Source organism: Sapajus apella, unplaced genomic scaffold, assembly GCF_009761245.1.
Source record: "Sapajus apella isolate SASKATOON/1434 unplaced genomic scaffold, GSC_monkey_1.0 scaffold29, whole genome shotgun sequence".
In the NCBI taxonomy this organism is placed as follows: Eukaryota; Metazoa; Chordata; class Mammalia; order Primates; family Cebidae; genus Sapajus; species Sapajus apella.
This window is the reverse complement of record NW_022436969.1, coordinates 20,316,977-20,340,209: the sequence shown is the minus strand read 5'-3', so window position 1 is coordinate 20,340,209 and position 23,233 is coordinate 20,316,977. Positions and strand designations below refer to the sequence as shown.

General features: G+C 39.8%; 1 protein-coding gene and 1 pseudogene across 3 annotated transcripts in view; one reads left to right on the top strand and one right to left on the bottom strand.

Moving 5' to 3' along the window:
* RALBP1 (ralA binding protein 1) overlaps nucleotides 1-23,233 on the bottom strand; it is a 65,757-nt gene that overhangs the window by 32,529 nt on the left and 9,995 nt on the right. The gene's annotated exons all lie outside the window — the stretch shown is intronic.
* Nucleotides 10,653-11,958, top strand: LOC116561536 (annotated as a pseudogene). Its single transcript, XR_004273474.1, has one exon. The product of XR_004273474.1 is annotated as a glyceraldehyde-3-phosphate dehydrogenase pseudogene (transcript).

The window sequence follows — 23,233 nt, the reverse complement described above, 5'->3', positions numbered from 1 at the left end:
GATGAAATAAATGAACAAAAAGTTCATAAAAACTAGACTCAAACTTACCTAGTTTAAAAACATTCACTTCTCTGAAAGACTAGGTTATACATTGTTCTTAAAGTAGTATTTTCTGCTCATATGCCAATATTAATCAGCAAACACAGTAGAATCAGCCACCCAGGGAAGAGGACAAAGCAAAATAAATAGAGAAGAAAGAAAGTAAGGAAACTAGTGTCTTCTGAAATTAGCTTTCAAGAATAAATCTACTAGTTTATTAAACTTGATCAAATCTAAACATAAAAAGGTCTATTCCAGAAAAACAATAACTTGCTTAACTAGTTTACAAGTTAAACAGGTTCAATATTTTATAAATGTTCTTTATTAATAAATATCAGGCTTAAGTTCACTAAAAGCAACTTTTCCTCACATTTATAGTTTTAAAAAAGAACCTGTAAATTAAAAGTCTCTAATCTAAAATCGTATAAGGGAATCCAAATACTGACTTATCAATACTTTATACACTGAACACTAAGCAGTATTAACCTACTATTTGGAAATGTTATATTTTGGAAGAAGTGTTTGCAGGCACAATACATTCTTGTTCTTCTCACAATAAGGAAATAAATTGTCCCAGAATTTAAGGACAAGAATGTCCTTTGAGAGGACCACTGAGCACCCCGATAATAAATGAGGAGACCTGTGACAATGCATCTCTTCAAATTTCAGAGCACTGGGGATAAAAAGATGATACCACAAAGTGTCCTAGGGATGAGGGAGCTGGGGGAACACCTTATATTCACATGATGAGGACCAACTTGCCGACCGAAATATTTAAAGCTTAAAGACGCTAAAGAAGTATCTGCAAATGCTGAAAGAAAATTAGTTCCAATAATCATTTAAGTATATAGGTAAAATAAAGCCATTTTCAGACTAATAGTCTCAAAATATTTACTTTCCCAATAATTTACAATCTTAATAATATACTTTCTCAATAATTCCTACAAAAACAAGGCAATAAACAAACAGTAGGAAGACCTGATCGAGATTCAACCCTGGAGTGCAGCAAAGGGAAGTTCCCATAAAAGCAGGTCTGCGATCAACTAATCCACACTGCACCATGAGGAAGAAGAGCTTCAAGGAATGGTGGAACTTAGACATATCTTACCATGTGGAAAACAACAATAAGATGTTAAAAAGCCTCTGGAGCTTTAGGAATAAATTTGTCATAAGAATGGGCTGGCATGGTGGCTCAAACAGCTAATCCCAGCACTTTGGGAGGCCAAAGAGAGAGGATGGCTTGAGCCCAGGAGTTTGAGACCAGCCTGAGCAACATAGTGAGACCACATCTCTACGAAAAATTAAAAAATTAGCCAGGCATGGTGGCACCTGCCTGTGGTCCCAGCAACTTGGGAGGCTGAGGTGGGAGAACTGCTTGAATCCAGGTGATCAAGCCTGCAGTGAGCCTTGATCTCATCACTGCACTCCATCATGGGCAAAGAACAAGAACCTATCTGAAAACAAACAAACAAAACAGTAAATAATGCAAACGAAAAGAAAAAACTACTATCAACTCTAGGAAAAAGAAAAGTTAGATGAGAAAAAGAATCCATAGTCCATTTTTCAGTATTATAATACATTATTTATCTAGTTATCATAAAGGTAACAATGAATACGGACAATCAAACATTGTGAAATAGTCACATTGGAGGACTGAAGGCAGGGAACTGGGGCAAGGGTGTAAGAAACCTAAATCCTCATCTAATCGTAATACCTAATTAACAGATAATGTCAAAAACTGCTATCTCAAAAAACAGCAGTTTATTATTAGAAAAAAGGAAACAAATAGCAAAGGAAATACCTAAAAGAAAAAAAAAAACTAAGACTGAGAGAGGTACAGAATGAGGCAGGGAATAGTGTTTTCATTTTTAAGTCATTTAGTACTATGTTGGGGGCTGCACTCCCAGGATTGGTGATTTGCTAGAAGTACTCACATAACTCAGCATATGGTTTGTACTCACAGCTAAGATCTATCATACAGAAAGAATACAAAGCAAAAAGGGCAAAGGAAGAGGTACATGGGGTGAAGTCCAGAGGAAACCAGACAGACACCAGCTTCCTCAGGTCCTCTCCAGCTTCCTAGGGTCCTCTCCCAGTGTGTAACACTAGAAGGGTTCAATCTCTTCAGAAACAGTTAACATGTATAAAGTGTTGTCTACCAGCAGCGCATTAAACATGGGGAGCACATACTCTTTTTTTACATTTATAAGCTGAAATGGGACAGAAATAATCCTTCAGATTGGGCAAATAAAGTTTAAAAGATTTCATACAACAGTGAAATTTTTCTCATGATAATATGTTTGAAGTTTATGACCACGACCCACTAAATGCAAATTACTCACATATACAGGCTCGAAAATAATTTCTCATATACATTCCACAGAGTAATTATCCAATTTAGTTGTTATATAATTAATCCTTTCCTATCTATTAACATTGTTTTGGCTTGCACTTTAATCAAGACTTTACTCTTTATTTGGATTATTTTCTGTACCCTTTCTCTATACCATGAGATTTAATCTTTATTTTAGCTTCTGCCCTACTCATATATGCTTCAGACAAGATATGCAGGTATAATCAGTTTAGAAAATGTGAAAGTCTCAAATTCATTATAATGAATGTATGAATGCATGAATGTATGAATGCCTTTTTCATGCTGATGACAACTGTTAAAGAATTAATGGACCAGGAGCAGTGGCTAGCACCTCTAATCCTAACACTTCGGGAGGCCGAGGCAGAACTGCTTGAGCCCAGGAATTCAAGATCAGCCTGGGCAACATAATGGGACCCTGTGTCTACAGAAAATAAAAAATTAGCCAAGCCTGGGCCCGCCGCAGTGGCTCACAATTGTATACAATCCCAGCACTCTGGGAGGCTAAGGCAGGTGGATCATGAGGTCAAGAGATCAAGACCATCCTGGTGAAACCCTGTCTCTACTAAAAACACAAAAATTAGTTGGGTGTGATGGTGCGCTTAGTCCCAGCTATTTGGGAGGCTGAGGCAGGAAAATCGCTTGAACCCAGAAGGTGGAAGTCGCAGTGAGCTGAGATTGTGCCATTGAACTCCAGCCTGGGCAACAGAGTGGGACTCTGCCTCAAAAAAAAAAAAAAAAAAAAAATTAGCTGAGTGTGGTGGCATGTGTCTATAGTCCCAGCTACTCGAGAGGCTGACGCAGGAGAATCACTTGAACCCAGGAGGTTAAGGCCATAGTGAGCTATGATGGCGCCCCACTGCACTCCAGCCTGGCCAACAGCACAAGACTATGTCTTTAAAAAAGAAAAAAAAAAAAGTTTTTAAAAGGGATTAATGATAGAAAGTAGAAAAATTAACAAATTATTTTCACCTGGATGGTAGGGCCTACTATACACCGAGGCTATATATTGTGTGGCCTATTGCTCCTACGCTGCAAACTTATACAACATGTAACTGTATTGAATACAGTCAGCAACTGTAACACACTGGTATCTAAACATACCTCCCTTCACATAGAAAAAAGTACTGTTATGGTATTATAATCTTATGGGACCACCTCTCTATGTGCAGTCTATCCTTGACTGAAACATCATTAAGTGACACATGACTATACATATATTAAGTATCAGAGGGAAAAACCCACATTAGACTCTTGCCTTTATTATTATTTTTTTTTGAGATGGAGTCTCACTCTGTTGCCCAGGCTGGAGAGCAGTGGTGTGATCTCAGCTCACTGTAACCTCCGCCTCCCAGGCCTGAGCAATTCTCCTGCCTTAGCCTCCTGAGTAACTGGGATTACAGGCACCCACTGTCATACCTGGCTAATTATTGTTATTTTTAGTAGAGACGGGGTTTCGCCATGTTGGCCAGGCTGGTCTTCAACACATGATCTCAGGTGATCCGCCTGCCTCAGCCTCCCAAAGTGCTGGGATGAACCACTGCGCCCGGCTGACTCCTGCCTTTAAACAAAACCAAAAGTGCTATTTACTAGCAGTTACTCTAAATGTGGAAGACCAAAACAGTTTTCTTATAAAGTATAATAAATATCATTGGGTACTTCATGGTGAAACCAAACATTTTAAAAGGTATAGTATATCCTTTTAAGGGTGGCAGCCCTCTTTCACGCTATATTCCAAGATCGCATAATCTATTCTCAAGTATATCTTAAATTAGAATTTAACAGGGGTGATGAGGGGACCAACAACACATTTATTTAATAAAAAGAAGATTTACACATTGGTTACAATAAGAACTAGATAATAGTATTTAGCTATGATTCCCAGACAGTGCACGGAAGCACCCAGGGGCACTGCAAGCAAACTCAGAGAGGAGTTTTGGGACATCTTAAATTTGAGGGAAACAGCAATGCTGGACATCTTTCAGAAACAGCACAAAAAACTAGCTAAAAGTAGTTCAGTTTCAACATTAGATAGCACTGCATTCCTCTCAACAATATATCTTGTGAAGCTGAGTTTTCTGGGGCCTCATGACAGAAAAAGAAAAAAGAAAGTACCATGTAAAAATCAACATGGAACAAGAAATGAGGGTAGTAATATCCAATCTGATTGCATGGTATTACAAGTTGTACACCGTCCCACAGACACACACAAACCATTAGTAATTTTAGTTATGTAGGAGTGAAATAAAAGTATTATTTTCCTCTTTCAACTTACGTGTATTATTTTTTCAAACATCTATTAACTTATTGTGATATTGTGATATAATAAGAAATACAAGGCTGGGCATGGTGACTCATGCCTATAATCCCAGGTGGGGGGATTGCTTGCGGCCAGGAGTTTGAGACCAGCCTGGGCAACATAGCAAAACCCTGCTTAATTTATTTAAAAAATCTTAAAAATAAAAAAATTTAAAAATCCTTTGTAATAAACCAGTAATAGTAAGTAAAGGGTTTACCTGGTTCTGTGAGCCATTCATGCAAGTTCTCAAACCTGAAGGGGGATCTTGAGAACGTCCAATTTGGAGCCAAATGGGATAAGGCTGTGGGCAACCTGGGGATCCACTATTTGGGATTGATGTCTAAAGTGGGGGACAGTCTTGTAAGACTGAGCCCTTACCCTGTAGGGTCTGCATTAACTTCAGGTTAGTGCAGTTAGTGCCACAATTAAGTTAAGTTGTAGAACATCTAGTCAGTATCTGCCAAGAGTTGGATAATTGTTTGACATGGGGAAAACCCTACATACTTCTGGTGTCAGAAGTGCTGTGAGAGAGCAGAACAAAACTGTTTTTCTCTTTTTAACTGTTAAGATGTAAATACGCTCTAAGTTGTGTGAACCTAACAACATAATAAAGGGGACTTTTAAGTGTTCCTGTTAAGTAGGTTTCGGGTCTAAGAGCAGAATATGAACAAGATAAGGCTGAAACACCGTTCACAAAAGAAAGTCATGAAAGATGCTTGGAATTAAAAGGACTCAGAAGTCAACTTGAATAAACTCCCACTGGCCAAAGATGGGACAATATGAGTACCAACAAAATTAACAACTGCAATAAGCTAAAATGTATCAATTATATTTAAATCCATGAGTGCATAATTATACTAAAAAACAAAAATTAATTGGTCACCTTTGGAGGATCTACAGGAGCACCTCATTTTTTGAATAGTTGGTTAATAAAGTTGGGGAGAAATCGAGCATTTATGTTAAATTTCCAAAGTGATGTATTAATGCTGCCAAGCTTCTCTTTACCAAAATCTTATGGCTAGTAAGTAAAGAAGAAATGAAAGAATACTGGAGGCCAAGAACGGTGGCTCACACCTGTAATACCAGAACTTTGGGAAGTTGAGGCAAGTGAACTGCTTGAGTCCAGGAGTTCGACACCAGCCTCAGCAATATGGCGAACCCCTGTCTCGATCAAACATGCCAAAAATTAACCCGGCATGGTGGTATGCAGCTGTGATCCCAGCTACTCAGGAGGCTGAGGTGGGTGGATCACTTGAGCCCAGGAGGTCGAGACTGCATTGAACTGAGATCATGCCACTATATTCCAGCCTAGGCGACAGACCCTGTCTCAAAAAAAAAAAAAAAAAAAAGAAGAATATTACAACTATCAACAAGGAGTCAAACTATTAAATACTTTAAGAGATTTATTCTGAGACAGATGTGAGGACCACTGCTACTTGAAAGGGATCCCGATCCAGATCCCAAGAGAGAGTTGGATCTTGCACAAGAAAGAATTCAGGGTGAGTCCATAGTGCAAAGTAAAAGCAAGTTTATTAAGAAAGTAAAGGAATAAAGAACGGCTACTCCTTAGGCAGAGTAGCAACCTGCGCTGCTAGACTAAGGATACTTATTTCTTGATTATATGCTAACAAGGGGCAGAGTATTCATGAGTTTTCCAGGAAAGGAGTGGGTATTTCCCAGAACTGAGGATTCCTCCCGCTTTTAGGCCATACAGGTATCTTCCTGACATTCCCATGGCATTTGTAAACTGTCACAGCATGGGTGGGAGTGTCTTTTAGCATGCTAATGTATCATGATAAGCATATAATGAGCAGCAAGGACAACCAGGGGTTACTTCCATTGCTATCTTGGTTTTGGTAGGATATGGTCACCTTCTTTACCACAACCTGTTTTATGACCTGTATCTTGTGCTGACCTCCTATCTCATCCTGTAACTCAGAATGCTTAACCTGGGAATGCAGCCCAGTAGGTCTCAGCCTCATTTTAGCTAGCCCCTATTCAAGGTAGAGATGTTTTGGTTCAAACACCTCTGACACTATGACTCATGACAGCCCAGGAGGTCCTGAGAGATGTGCCCAAGGTGGTTGTTTCACAGCTTGATTTTATACATTTCAGGGGGACAGAAGTTAAAGGAAGACATCAAACAATACACATAAAGTATGCATTGGTTCAGCTGGAAAGACAGGACAACTTGAAGAAGGGGCTTCCAAGTCATAGGTGGATTCAAAGATTACCTGATTGGTAATTGGTTGAACGAGCTGTTATTATCTAACTGTCTAGACTGAATAGAAAGGAGCATCTGGGTTAAGACAAGAGGTTGCTAAGACCAAGATTTTTATCATGCCGATGAAACCTCCAGGTAGCAGGCTTCAGAACTCTTATCAGGCCTAAAAAGGTGCCAGACTCTAGTTAATTTGTTCCTGGATCAGGGAAAAGATCTGGAAAGGGAAGGGGATTCTCTACAGAATGCAGATTTTCCCCACAAGAGACAGCTTTGCAGGGTCATTTCAAAATATGTCAAATAAATACATTTTGGGGTAAAATACTTTGATTTCTTTCATGGCCTGTCATCTGTCATGTGATGCTATACTACAGTCAGACTGGAATCTGGTATCTTATTGCTACAGAGTCTGTTTTGTCAGTCTGAAGATCTCTGTTTTAATGTTAATGCTGGTCAGTTATGCCTGAATTCCAAAGGGAGGAAGGTATAGTGAAGCATGTCCAATCCCCATTCCCTTCATGGCCTGAGCTAGTTTTTAAGGTTTGGTTTGGAACTCCCTTAACCTTTTTTAGGTTTGGTTTGGAACTCCCTTAACCTTTTTTAGGTTTGGTTTGGAACTCCCAGACTGATGGGAGGGGGGTCCATCAGTCTGCTGGGGGGCTTAGAATTTTATTTTTGGCTTACACCACTTTATACACAAATAAATATGGATAGTGGCAATGATCATCAATGGCTGCTAATAACACCAAAAAAAGAGTGAGAGATAGAAAGAGAAGAGCTCCTTGATGGATGCACACACTATCTCTGAAAAATAAAACAATCTGATTGTGTAGAAAAACAGTTTTTTTCTGCTCTCATACCACAATGTGTAGGGGTTTACTCCACACACCAAGCAAGCAATCAACATTGGAGTGGATACCAGCTGGGTGTTCTCTGATTCAATTCTGACACCATCTGTAACATCAGATTCCACAGTTGAGGGATCAGTCCCCATGGCTGCCTACCTCCAACTTCTGATGCCAATTGCAAGCCATGGGCTGTTTTACCTGTGCTTCGGTCAGATATTTTTGAATCAGAGCAACTCCATCTTGAATAGGGGCTGAGACTGACTGGGCTGCATTCTCAGATTAGGTATCCTCAGTCACAGGATGAGATAGGAGGTCAACACGAGATATGGGTCACAAAGACCTTGCTGATAAAACAGGATGTGGTAAAGAAGCCGGTCAAATCCCACCAAAACCAAGATGGCAAAAGTGACCTCTGCTCCTCCTCACTACTCATTATACACTAATTATAATACATTAGCATGCTAAGACACTCCCACTAGCGCCATGACAGTTTACAAATGCCATGGCATCGTCAGGAGTTACCCTAGATGGTCTAAAAACGGGATGAACCCTCAGTTCCAGGAATTACCCACCCCTTTTCTGGAAAGTTCACAAATAATCTACCCCTTGTTTAGCATATAATCAGGAAATAACTATAAGTATATTTAGTCAAGCAGCCCATGCCACTGCTCTGCCTATAAAGTAGCGATTCTTTGTTTCTTTACTTTCCTAATAAACTTGCTTTCGCTTTATGGACTCTCCTCGAATACCTTCTTGTGTGAGGTCCAAGAACCCTCCCTTGGGTTCTGGATCAGGACACCTTTCCAGTAACACTTCTGATGGGACTAGCTATAAATCAGGATTCCCATGACCCCTGCCTTGGGTTCGATTAATTTGCTAGAACAGTTCACAGAACCTAGGGAAACGCTTATGTTTCCACTTACGTTCAGTGTATTATAAAGGATACACAAAGGGTATAGATGAAGAGATCACAGGGCAAGGCATGTGGGGAAGTGTATAGAACTTTCGTGCCCTCTCTGGGTACATTAACCTCCAGAAACTTCTACCTGTTCAGCTGTCAAAAAGCTCTCTGAACCCCATGTTCTTAAATTTTTGATGGAGGCTTCATTGGACAGGCATGCTGAAGTATGGACAATCATAAAAAAATGCTACTGAACAAAATGGGTATAATCTGATAACCTAATACTAATAGACTGAGTGGGGAAACCCAGTAAGCCCTATCTTGTTCAGATTCTTCTTGGCCTCTCCGTGCAGCATTCCTTCCTCCATGGTATGAGACAAGAGCCGTTCTTAAAATGGGGATCTTATGACCTAAAATCAGACAAGGTAAGCCAGAGAATTTCTTTATGGTCAGCTCCTAGACAGAAAGCTGGGGGAAGATTAGAGGATGTTTTTAGTTTCTATGGCCTGCCCTGGGGAGAAAAAGGAGCAAGTGAACAAAGACCAGAAGAAGCCCAGAGAGAGAGAGAGATCTGTTTTCTGAGGCCTACTGCTGAGGTCAAAAGTACTCCAACATTATCACAAAAGACTGTCTTTCACCCTCATTGCTCAGAAGCTGTTCCAAAGCTTCTTCAGGAATCAAAGACAAAAGGCAAAATACTTTAACGAAAGTATGCTTATTGTTTAAGTCACTTAAGAAATAACATGGTCTGTGGGAGTTATGAGCCAGGAACTCTAGATGAAAACATATATGGACAGATAGATAAATAGATAGATCTATATATCTCATATCTTACAGATCAAGCTGTAATATCAATAGGATATACAATTTAGTTCCTTTAGTTAATGCTCTGGAAAAAAAAAGAGAGGGAGGGTGAACACAAAAATTAAGAATCTTAAGACTGAAAAAATGAAAAGTCACACTGAAAGAAAATACTTAGAGAAAATATAACTGATTAAGTACTGTTAGGCAAAAATATACAAAGAACTCTTTAAACAACAAGAAAACATTGAATTTTTTTAATGGGCACAATACCTGAAGAGACACCTCACTGAAGATATGCAAATGGAAAATAAGCACATGAAAAGATGTTCAGCATGATATGTCACTGGAGAACTACAAATTAAAACAATGTGATACTACCATATACTATTATTATGGCAAAATTCAAAACACTGACACCACCAAATGCTAGCAAGTATATAGAGTAAAAGGAACTCTTATCCATGGTTGATGAGAATGCAATATGGCACTGCCACTTTGGAGGACAGCTTAGCGGTTTCTTAAAAAATTAAACTTACTCTTCCTATATGATCCATCAATAGCATTCCTTAGTATTTACCCAAATGAATTGAGAGCTTATGTACATGCAAAAACCTGCACATAGATGTTTATAGCAGGTGTATTTATAAATGCCAAAAAAAAATCAGCAACGGATAAACTGTGGTACATCCAGACAATGGAGTATTATTTAGTGTGAAAAAAAGATGAACTATCAAATCATGAAAAGATATGAAGGAAATTTAAACACATATCACTAAGAATGAAGTTGGGCATGGTGGCTGACAACTGTAATCCCAACACTTTCAGAAGGTAAGGTGGGCAGATCACTTAAGCTCAGCAGTTAGAGAACAGCCTGGGCAACATCACGAAACCCCATCCCTACCCAAAAAAAAAAAAGAAAAAATTAGCTGGGTGTGGTGATGCACACTTGTAGTCCCAGCTACTTGGGAGACTGAGATGAGAGGATCACCTGAGCCTAGCAGGTAGAGGCTGCAGTGAGCTGAGATCACAGCACTGCACCCCAACTGGGTGACAAAGTGAGACCCTGTCTCAAAAAAAAAAAAAGAAGTTAATTGAAAAGGTGATATTATTCCAACTATATGACATTTTGCAAAAAGCAAAACTATGGAGACAGTAAAAAGATTAGTAGAGGCTCTCTGCTCCTCCTGTTCGCCAGACAGCCGCATCTAGTCTCCCATCGCCAGCCACATCTCTGAGACACCATGGGGAAGGTGAAGGTCAGAGTTAACGGATTTGGTCGTATTGGGCACCTGGTCACCAGGGCTGCTTTTAACTCTGGTAAAGTGGGTATTGTCGCCATCAATGATCCCTTCATTGACCTCAACTACGTGGTCTACATGTTCCAGTATGATTCCACCCATGGCAAATTCCATTGGCACTGTCAAGGCTGAGAATGGGAAGCTTGTTATCAATGGAAATCCCATTACCATCTTCCAGGAGCGAGATCCCTCCAAAATCAAGCGGGGCGATGCTAGCGCTGGGTACGTGGTGGAGTCCACTGGCATCTTCACCACCATGGAGAAGGCTGGGGCTCACTTGCAGGAGGGAGCCAAAAGGGTCATCATATCTGCCCCTTCTGCTGATGCCCCCATGTTCATGATGGGCGTGAACCATGAGAAGTATGACAACAGCCTCAAGATCGTCAGCAATGCCTCCTGCACCACCAACTGCTTAGCGCCCCTGGCCAGGGTCATCCATGACAACTCTGGTATCGTGGAAGGACTCATGACCACTGTCCATGCCATCACTGCCACCCAGAAGACCGTGGATGGACCCTCTGGGAAACTGTGGCATGATGGCCGTGGGGCTCTCCAGAACATCATCCCTGCCTCTACTGGAGCTGCCAAGGCCGTGGGCAAGGTCATCCCTGAGCTGAACGGGAAGCTCACTGGCATGGCCTTCTGTGTCCCCACTGCCAACGTGTCAGTGGTGGACCTGACCTGCCATCTGGAAAAACCTGCCAAATATGATGGCATCAAGAAGGTGGTGAAGCAGGCGTCAGAGGGCCCCCTCAAGGGCATCCTGGGATACACTGAGCACCAGGTGGTGTCCTCTGACTTCAACAGCGACACCCATTCTTCCACCTTTGATGCTGGGGCTGGCATTGCCCTCAACGACGACTTTGTCAAGCTCATTTTCTGGTATGACAATGAATTTGGCTACAGCAACAGGGTGGTGGAGCTCATGTCCCACATGGCCTCCAAGGAGTAAGGCCCCTGGACCACCAGCCCCAGTGAGAGCACGAGAGGGAGAGAGGCCCTCACTGCTGGGGAGTCCCTGCCACAGAGTCCCCCACCACACTGAATTGCCCCTCCTCACAGTTTCCATGCAGACCCCTTGAAGAGGGAGGGGCCTAGGGAGCCCCACCTTGTCGTGTACCATCAATAAAGTCCCCTGTGCTCAGCCAAAAAAAAAAAAAAAAAAAAAAAAAAAAAAGATTAGTAGCAGTCAGGGTTCAGGGAGGAGGAAGAAATGAATAGGTAGAATACATTATTGAGGCAGTAAAACTATTCTGCACTAGTACTTTAGTGGTGGAAACATGTCCATTAGTCACTCACCTAAACACACAGAATGTAATGTACAGCATACCAGAAGTGAACTCTAGCACAAATGCAGCTCTAAAAAAATAGTCTATTTTTGTAAAAGGTTAAGAAATACAAAAACACTACAAAATATATGGCACGTAACCTTGAAAAAAAGAGAAAACCAATTACCACGTATAGACCTTATTTGGATTTTAATTTGAAAAAATTGTTAGGTGCCAGGCATAGTGGCTCACACCTATAATCCCACCCCTTTGGGAGGCCAAGGTGGGAAGATCACTTGAGGTCAGGAGTACAAGACCAGCCTGGCCAACATGGCAAAACCCCATCTCTACTAAAAATACAAAAATTAGCTGGACATGCTGGTGCGTGTCTGCAATCCTAGCTACTTAGGAGGCTGAGGCAGGAGAATTGCTTGAACCCAGGAGGCAAAGGCCGAAGTAAGCCGAGATCATGCCACTGCACTCCAGCCTGGGCAACAGAGAGAGACTCAGTCTCAAAAAAGAAATGAAAAAATAGGAAAAAAAGTTAACGAAAATCAGAGAAATCTGATATTATTTCACATTAAGAAACAACTGTTAATTTTTTTAGCATGATCATTGTGTTGTGGTTAGAGATACACACTAAAGTATACCTGGATTAAATGATATGACATCTATGTATGGGATATGGTACCAGAGGACTTGGTAAGAGAAAGGGCTGGGGGAAGAAAGGACTCCACTTAGGTCCTACCTAAATTTTTGAAAACAAATATATAGCCAGGTGTGGTGGCTCGTGCCTGTAATCCTAACACTTTGGAAGGCTGAGACAGGCAGATCATCTGAGGTCAGGAGTTCGAGACCAATCTGATCAACATGGAGAAACCCTGTCTCTACTAAAAATACAAAATTAGCTGGGCATGGTAGGAGGCACCTGTAATCCCAGCTACTCGGGAAGCTGAGGCAGGAGAACTGCTTGAACCCGGGAGGCAAAGTTTGTGGTGAGCTGAGATCGCACCATTGCACTCCAGCCTGTGCAACAAGAGTGAAACTCAAAAAAAAAATTTTATATATATATATACACGTGTATATGTATACATATATGTATATACACATACGTTTACATATGTACATATTCAAACACATATGTTTATATAAATATATGTCTATATATAATGATTTTTATAATTTTCTTCAAAAAAATTTTTCCTAAAAATGAGACTGAAAATTATCTTAAATTATTAACATTAACTACTGATGGATATAGAATAACAAGTAGGTCTAATATCATCCATGATAGAGAAAGTCCTCAGCTGACAATTCTAAGTAGAAGTTTCCTTCATAGGTGATCTCTAAACATTTAAATGTAGACAGCTGCTCGAAAGTTATAAAGTCGTCAATTATCTTGGTTGGGTAAGTAAAAACCGCTACCCCATGAAGATTTCAGTTTTTAAGGTGTATTGATTCATTTTCATTTTGCTGATAAAGACATACCCAAAACTGGGAACAAAAAGAGGTTTAATTGGACTTACAGTTCCACATGGCTGGGGAGGCCTCAGAATTGTAGCAGGAGGCTAAAGGTTCTTCTTACATGGGGGTATCAAGAGAAAATGAGGAGGGAGCCAAAGTGGAAATCCCTAATAAACCCATCAGATCACGTGAGACTTACTCACTATCACAAGAACAGCACAGGAAAGACTAGCTCCCATGATTCAATTACCTCCCTCTGGGTCCCTCCCAAATCACGTGGGAATTCTAGGAGATGCAATTCAAGTTGAGATTTGGGTGGGGACACAGCCAAACCATATTATAAGGCAACATTTTACAGAAGAGAAATGGAAAATAGGAATAAAATTACTGGCTAGGATGTAAAGGCACTGCATAAGAATTAACAGCAGCTCACACCTGTAATCCCAACACTTTGGGAGTCAAAGGGGGAGGATCACTTGAGGCCAGGAGTTTGAGACCAGCCTAGCCAACACGGTGAAACTCTATCTCTACTAAAAATAGAAAAAAATTGCTGGGCATAATGGTGCACGCCTATAATTGCAGCGACTCAAGAGGCTGGGGCATGAGAATCACTTGAACCCAGGAGACTGAAGTTGCAGTGAGCCAAGATCATGCTGGTGCGCTCCAGCCTGAGTGACAGAGCAAGATTCTGTCTAAAAAAAAAAAGTAAATAGAATTAACAGCAGCTGCATTATTTCCTGGAATTAAATAAAATCTGGAGACACAAGTAAAATACTAATTTTACACAGGCAAAATAGGCCAAAAGTCAAGATTTGGGATTGAAATGTTAAATAGTAACTCTTTACCTACATAGTGAATTACTCTGATTTAAAAAAAGCAGAAAGTAAAAGCACCATTTATTAAACTATAACAACAAATAAAAGTTCAAATTAACTTGTTAAAAGTAACAATCATTATTTGTTTAAAAAAATGTTTGCACACACACACACACACACACACACACACACACACAGTTAGCAGATTGTTCCTGTCTTGTAAATTATATTCTGTAACTCGTTATCATGTAAAACTATTCCATCATTTAGACCTAAAGGAAGGAAATTATGCTTTTATGCCTTAAGTTGACTACAAAAAACTTTTATACAATCATAATGTTTCTAAGACATTAATTTGAAAAGTAACCTGAGAAATATTTGAAGCAAACTCTAATGTCATGTTTTTTTTTCCTTAAAATGCTAAACTATGTTGAAAAACTCAGAATTTTATCCACTACTTTTCAATTGTTTGTAATAAAAATGGACTTAAGTAAGCTTTTCTTCATCTTTATATCTGCAATTTCTTTCTCATAATTTTCTCAAGCAGAAAGTTAAGATCTTGATTCATATTTCTATTTTGAAGCTAGGTACAGTAGCTCACTCTGTAATCCCAGCACTTTGGGAGGCCAAGGCAGGTGGATTGCCTGAGGTCAGGAGTTCAAGACCAGCCTGGCTAACATGGTAAAACCCTGTCTCTACTAAAAATACAAAACGCAAAACCCTGTCTCTACTAAAAATACAGCCAGGTGTGGTGGCGCACACCTATGGTCCCAGCTACTCATGAGGCTGAGGCAGGAGAATCACTTCAACCCGGGAGGTGGAGGTTGCAGTGAGCCAAGACTGCGTCACTGTACTCCAGCCTGTGCGACAGAGCAAGACTCCGTCCAAAAAAAAAAAAAAAAAACACATACACACAAAAATCCTCACAAGGAAAGTTCTAGTTATACAATAACCATTTTATAACTGACAAGTATACCTCATTTTTAAGCAACGAAAATGGTATACAACTTCATTTTCAAAGTATCACAATACCTGATTCTCATTTTTAGTGCTTCTGAACTAATGTAACCTTCATTTGTTGATGGACTGCCATGCTTCAATACATCATGGTGCAAGCTCTGGAAGCAATTCCAAATGACTTCTGCCAGTATTTTTGTTTTCAATAACCTTTTTAATAAAAGTTTCATAAAATAATTGTATAAATTTTCAAGGCAATCAGTTTGAAAAACTTCACTCAAATATAAAAAAACAGGCTCAGTGCCTGTTAAAACAGCAGGTGTCAACAAATACTAATTCCCTTCCTATACATATTACTTACTTGTGACTGTTTAGAATGTTTACATATTCACACATATTACTTGCATGTATATAAAACATCTCTGGAAGAATATAAAAGGAAATATTAAGTTTTAATCTCTTCAAAGAGATCTTGGCTAAGAAAAAAGGGTAAAGGGGAAAGATAGTTTAACCTTTATGTAACATAGGTATTATCTTTTTCAAAATAAAATACATTTTAACTGTTTTAACTAAAAAGACAATCATATTATTTCCATTTCATCTAGCCTCCTATCCATCTATAAAGAAACGGAAATATACCGATGGATCCTGTTGATACTTCCTGATCAACAGGAAGTATACGGGCTTCGGAGTTTGACAGATGCTGTAGGTAAACTTTAGCTCCGTCTGGAACATAGCTGTGAGCTTTGACTAAGTGTCATAACCTTTGTGTTATTAACCATACATAAAGCAAAAAATTGAAATACATATTTTCCCCCATAAACAAGTCTGAAAAGAGAAGAGTTTCACTGCTTTTTTCCTTAATTTTCCATTTAAAAAGTCCTTCAGAAAAGACATAATTACATTTTTAAGATATCAAAACTCAAAAAGCCAACAAGAAACTTGAAAAAAATACTAGCAACAGAAGTGACAAATAATTTACAAAACTTTTTTTTAAAACCAGAAAAATGAATAAAGGATATGAACACACAGCAAACATCAAACATATTTTAAAATGAAAGAATGGCAAATGAAAGTGATGTACTTTTTCATGCACCAATTTTCTAAAGATGAACAAGTTTGATTCCCAATATTAAGGAGGATGTGAAGAAAGAAACACTCATACACTACTGGTAGGAGAGTAAGCTGATAGAATTAGAGGGACAACTTAGTAATATCTATTAAAAATTAATATTCTGGCTAGGTGACGTGGCTCACACCTGTAATCCCAGCACTCTGGGAAACCGAGGCAGGAGGATCACCTCAGGTCAGGAGTTCAAGACCAGCCTCACCAACATGGTGAAACCCTATCTCTACTAAAAATACAAAAATTGGCCAGGTGTGATAGCAGATGTCTACAGTCTCAGGTACTTAGGAGGCTGAGGCAGGAGACTCACTTGAATCCAGGAGGTGGAGGCTGCAGTGACCTGAGATTGCACCACTGTACTCCAGCCTAGGCAACAGAGCAAGACTAATCTCAAAAAAAAAAAAAATTAGGACCTTACCATCCAAGCAGACAAAAGTAAGCAAAAATATTAAGTTTTCTGCATTATGTAGTGCAGCATTGTTTGTTAACAGCCAAAAAAAACCTTTATTGTCTTACATCTTTATTAGCAGCTTAAAATCCTTTAGAAATAAAGCAAAGGAACCGGCCAGGCATGGTGGCTTCTGCCTGTAATCCCAGCACTTTGGGAGGCCAAGGCAGGCAGATCACAAGGTCAGGAGTCGGAGACCAGCCTGGCCCAATATGGTGAAACCCCATCTCTACTAAAACATACAAAAAATTAGCCAAGTGTGGTGGTGCGCACCTGTAATCCCAGCTACTCAGGAGGCTGAGGCAGGCAAAGCACTTGAACCCAGAAGGTGGAGGTTACAGTGAGCTGAGATTGCACCACTGCACTCCAGCCTGGGTGACAGAGTGAGACTCCATCTCCAAAAAAAAAAAAAAAAAAAAAAAGGGAAAGAAAAGAAATAAAGCAAAGGAAAGACCAAAAAAACCCTGCTGTCTACAAGAAACTCACTTGAACTATAATGATTCAGGTAGTTTAAACTTAATTAGAGGAGTAATAAATAGATGGAGGAGTGACTGTGATTAAAATGGTGGAATAAGGAATCCAAAACTCCATCTAAGCAACTAAAAACTGGCAATACTGTCAGAATTGACTTTTTTTTTTTTTTTTTGAGACAGGATCTCACTATGCCATGCAAGCTGGAACACAATGGTGTGATCATAGCTTACTACAGCCTCAACCTCCCAGGCTCAACCAATCCTCCCATCTCAGCCCTCCAAGGAGCTGGAACTATAAGTGTACACCACCACAGTCAGCTAACTTTTGTATTTTTTGTAGAAATGGGGTTTCACCATTTTGCCCAGGCTGGTCTCAAACTCCTGGGCTCAAGAGATCCTCCTATCTTAGCCTCCCATATAACTCTGTCCAATCACTAGCTGACTACTAAATTAACAGAACAAAGACCTTTTTAGTAGTCTTCGGCAGAGGGCACACAGGACAAAACACAAAGACGTCACAAAAATTCAGAAAGGTCACTAGACAAAACTAACAATAGCTACAACAGGCAGCAACAACAACCCTGGAGACGGGAGAATCTGATTTCCAGAGTTGCAACATTATAATGTTCAAAATGTCCAATTTCATCAAAAAATTACACATATGCAAAGAAACAAGAAGGAATGATTTTTAAAGAATAATAATAAGCAATCACAGAAACTGTCCCACGCCAGGGACAGTGGCTTAGAGCTGTAATCCCAGTACTTTGGGAGGCCAAGATGGGAGAACTGCTTCAACCTGGGAGGCTGAGGTTGCAGTGAGCCAAGACTGCACCACTGCACTCCAGCCTGGATGACAGAGCAAGACTCTGTCATCCAGTTTGAGACCAGCCTGGGCAAAATGGTGAAACCCCATCTCAAAAAGAAAAAAGAAACTATCCCTAAGGAAGCCCAGACACTGACTGGACTTATTACATAACAACTTTAAATGACCTATTTTAAGTATATTCTAAAGCTAAAAGAAACCATGTCTTAGAAGTAAGAGAGTATCAATAAAGAGTAGAATTTTTTAAAAAATCAAATAGAAATTTTAGAGTTGAAAAGTACAATAACTGAGATGAAAAGTTCACTAGAAGGGCTCAACACCTTATTAGGGCAGGCAGAACAAAAACCAGAGAACATAAAGATAGGTTAATTGAAATAGTCTGAGGGTCAGAAAAAAAAAAAAAAGGATATGGAATCCCTTATAACAGAGCCTAAGAGATATATGGGATACCATCAGGCATACCAAAAATACACATAAGAGAAGTCACAAAAGGAAAGAGAGGGGCATAAAGAATATTTGAAGAACTAATGCAAAAAAAACTTCCCAATTTAATGAAGTTCAAGAACTGCAAGTAGGATAAGAGATCCATGCCAAAACACATCTTAAATAGCTGAAAGACAAAGAATCTTAAAAAAAGAAAGACAAAGAATCTTGAAAGAAGCAAGAAAGAAGTTACCCACCAAAAATATTAACTGGTGACTTCTCATCAGAAACCACAAAGACCAGAAGGCTATTTTAAAAATATGCTAAAGGGAGTCCTTCATGCTAATATGAAAAGACACTAACTAGACAACTCTCAAATCCACATAAAGAAAGAACACTGGTAAAGGTTATTACAGTTGAGCACAATGGCTCATGCCTATAATCCTTAATCCTTGGGGGGCCAAGGTAGATCACTTGAGACTAGGAGGTCAAGGCTGCAGTGAACCATGATTGTGCCACTGTACTCCAGCCTGGGCAACAGAGTGAGATCTTGTCACAAAAAGAAAAAAAAAATTTATTAGGTAGGTAGATACTAAAAAGAATATAAATGTATTTTTTGTATTTCTTCTCCTGAGTTAAACAACAACTGTATAAAACAGTAATTGTAAATCAGTGTTGATGAGCATACAATGTACTAAGATGTAACTGTGACAATAACAGCATAAAAGGGTGTAGGGCTATATAGGAGCAGAGTTTCCTACATTATAAAAATTAAGTTGATATTAATCTGAACTAGATTGTTATAAATTAAGATGTCAATTGTAATCCCAGGGCAACTACTATGAAAATATATAACAAATGGCTTTTCTGCCTGTGGACGCCACCGAAGAAGCATCGCTAAAGTCTCTCTTCTCCCTGCGATCATGTCTAAGTCAGAGTCTCCTAAAGAGCCGGAAGAGCTGAGGAAACTCTTCATTGGAGGGTTGAGCTTCGAAACAACCCATGAGAGCCTGAACAGCCATTTTGAGCAACGGGGAATGCTCACAGACTGTGTGGTAATGAGAGATCCAAACACAAAGCGCTACACGGGCTTTGAGTTCATCACGTATGCAATTGTGGAGGAGGTGGATGCAGTCATGAATGCAGGGCCACACAAAGTGGATGGAAGAGTTGTGGAACCAAAGAGAGCTGTCTCAAGAGAAGATTCTCAAAGACCAGGTGCCCACTTAACTGTGAAAAAAAAAATTTGTTGGTGGCATTAAAGAAGACACTGAAGAACATCACCTAAGAGATTATTTTGAACAGTATGGAAAAATTGAAGTGACTGAAATCATGACTGACAGAGGCAGTGGCAAGAAAAGGGGCTTTACCTTTGTAACCTTTTACGACCATGACTCCGTGGATAAGATTGTCATTCAGAAATATCATACTGTGAATGGCCACAACTGTGAAGTTAGGAAAGCCCTGTCAAAGCAAGAGATGGTGAGTGCTTCATCCAGCCAAAGAGGTCAAAGTGGTTCTGAAAACTTTGGTGGTGGTCATGGAGGTGGTTTCGGTGGGAATGACAACTTTGGTCGTGGAGGAAAATTTAGTGGTCGTGGTGGCTTTGGTGGCAGCCATGGTGATGGTGGATATGGTGGCGGTGGGGATGGCTATAATGCATTTGGTAATGATGGAAGCAATTTTGGAGGTGGTGGAAGCTACAATCATTTTGGCAATTACAACAATCAGTCTTCAAATTTTGGACCCATGAAGGGAGGAAACTTTGGATGCAGAAGCTCTGGCCCCTTATGGTGGTGGTGGCCAATACTTTGCCAAACCATGAAACCAAGGTGGCTATGGCGGTTCCAGTAGCAGCAGTAGCTATGGCAGTGGCAGAAGGTTTTAATTAGGGAACAAAGTTTAGCAGGAGAGGAGAGCCAGAAGGGACAGGGAAGCTACAGGTTACAACAGATTTGTCATCTCAACCAAGCACAGTGGCGGCAGGGCCTAGCTGCTACAAAGAAGACGTGATTTAGACAAATACTCATGTATGGGCAAAAAACTCGAGGACTGTATATTTGTGACTAATTGTATAACAGGTTATTTTAGTTTCTGTTCTGTGGAAAGTGTAAAGTATTCCAAAAAAGGATTTTAATGTAGATGTTCCTTTTTTTTTTTTTTTTTTGCTGTTGATTGCTAAATGTAACAGTCTGATCGTGACCCTGAATAAATGTCTTTTTTTTTTAATGTGCTGTGTAAAGTTGGTCTACTCTGAAGCCATCTTGGTAAATTTCCCCAGCAGTGTGAAGTTAGAATTCCTTCAGGGTGATGCCAGGTTCTATTTGGAATTTATATACAACCTGCTTGGGTGGAGAAGCCATTATCTTCAGAAACCTTGGTGCAGCTGAACTAATAGTTACCGTTGTGACATGAAGTTCACCATTAAAAGGGATTACCCAAGCAAAATCCTGGAATTATTGGTTATAAAAATGATTGTTGGCACATCCTACACAATATACCTAAATCAAATAATGGTACCAGATAAAATTATAGATGGGAATGAAGCTTCTGTATAATCCATTGTCAAGTGTAATCAATAAATGATTTAATTCTCTTAAAAAAAAAAACAAAGAAAATATATAACAAATGAAACATAAAAGAATTAAAATGGGCCGGGCGCAGTGGCTCAAGCCTGTAATCCCAGCACTGTGGGAGGCCGAGGCGGGCGGATCACAAGGTCAAGAGATCGAGACCATCCTGGTCAACATGGTGAAACCCCGTCTCTACTAAAAATACAAAAAATTAGCTGGGCATGGTGGTGCGTGCCTGTAATCCCAGCTACTCAGGAGGCTGAGGCAGGAGAATTGCCTGAACCCAGGAGGCGGAGGCTGCAGTGAGCCGAGATTGCGCCATTGCACTCCAGCCTGGGTAACAAGAGCGAAACTCTGTCTCAAAAAAAAAAAAAAAAAAAAAAAAAAGAATTAAAATGGTACAGCGGAAAGTATTTAACACAAAAGGAGGCAGCAATGGAAGAAATGAGGAACAAAAAAGATGTATCAAAAACAAATAGCAATATTATAAAAGTTCTTTCTTATCAGTAATATGCAAATGAATCAAACTCCCCAATTAAAAGACAGTTATTGGCAGACAGATTTAAAAAAACAAGATCTGAGGCCGGGTGCAGTGGCTCACGTCTGCAATCCTAGCACTTTGGGAGATCGAGGTGGGTGGATCACCTGAGGTCAGGAGTTCAAAACCAGCCTGGCCATCATGGTGAAACCCCATCTTAAAATAAATAAATAAATAAACAAACAAATAAATAAATAAAACAAGATCTGGCTGGGTGAGGTGGCTCACACCTGTAATCCCAGCACTTTGTCAGACAGAGGCAGGCAGATCACAAGGTCAGGAGTTCAAGACCAGCGTGACCAATGTAATAAAACCACATCTCAACCAAAAATACAAAAATTAGCCAGGCATGGCGATGCACGCCTGTAGTCCCAGCTACTCAGGAGGTTGAAGCAGCAGAATTGTTTGTGCCTGGGAGGCCAAGGTTGCAGTGAGCCAAGATTACACCATTGCACTCCAGCCTGGATGACAGAGCCAGACTCCGTCTCAAACACACACACAGACAGACACACACACACACACACACACACACACACACACACACACACACAATATCCAATTATAGCCTGTCTATAGAGACTCACTTGAGATTTGAAGACAGAAATAAGCTGAAAGTAAAAGGATAGAAAAATATATTCCATGCAAACAGTAACGAAAAGAGAGCTAGAGAGTCTATGCTAATACCAAACAAAATAGACTGTCTCTTAAATATTATATAATGATAAATGGGCAAATCCATCAATAAGACATAACAATTATAAACATATATGCACATAACAGAGCCTCCAAAGATACATAACAAAAACTGACAGAATTGAGAGGTGAAAGAGACCATTCTATGATAAACAAAGACGCCAATACTTCCCTTTCAATAATGGATAGACTAACTAAAGAGAAGATCAACAATGAAAAAGAAGACTTGAACAACACTATAAGCCACACCCCACCCAAAGATGGTGTAATACAAATCCATCTTAAGTACACATGGAACAGTCTCCAGGACAGACCATACATTAGGCAATAAAATATGCCTCAATAAACTTTAAGACTAAATTCATATAAAGTATGTTCTCTGATCACAATGAAATAAAACTGGGAATCAATAATAGACAAAATGTTGAAAACTTCAAAAATACGGAGAAAATTAAGCAACACACTTGACACTCATCAAAGTACTCAACAAACGAGGAACAGAAAGAACATCCTTAAACTGATAAAGGGTATCAATGAAAAATCCACAGTTGGCTAGGCATGGTGGCTCATTCTCATAATCCCAGCATTTGAGGAGGCTGAAGCATGAGACACTTGAGCCCAGGAGCTTGAGACCAGCCTGGGCAAAATAGGGAGACCCTATCTTTACATAATATACAAAAATTAGCCAGGCATGGTCGCTTATGCCTACAGTTCCAGCTATTCAGGAGGCTGAAGTGGGAGTATCACATGAGCTTGGGAAGTCAATGCTGCAGTGAGCCATGATTGTACCACTGCCCTCCAGCCTGGGTAACAGAACGAGACCGAGTCTCAAAAAAAAAAAAAAAAAAAAA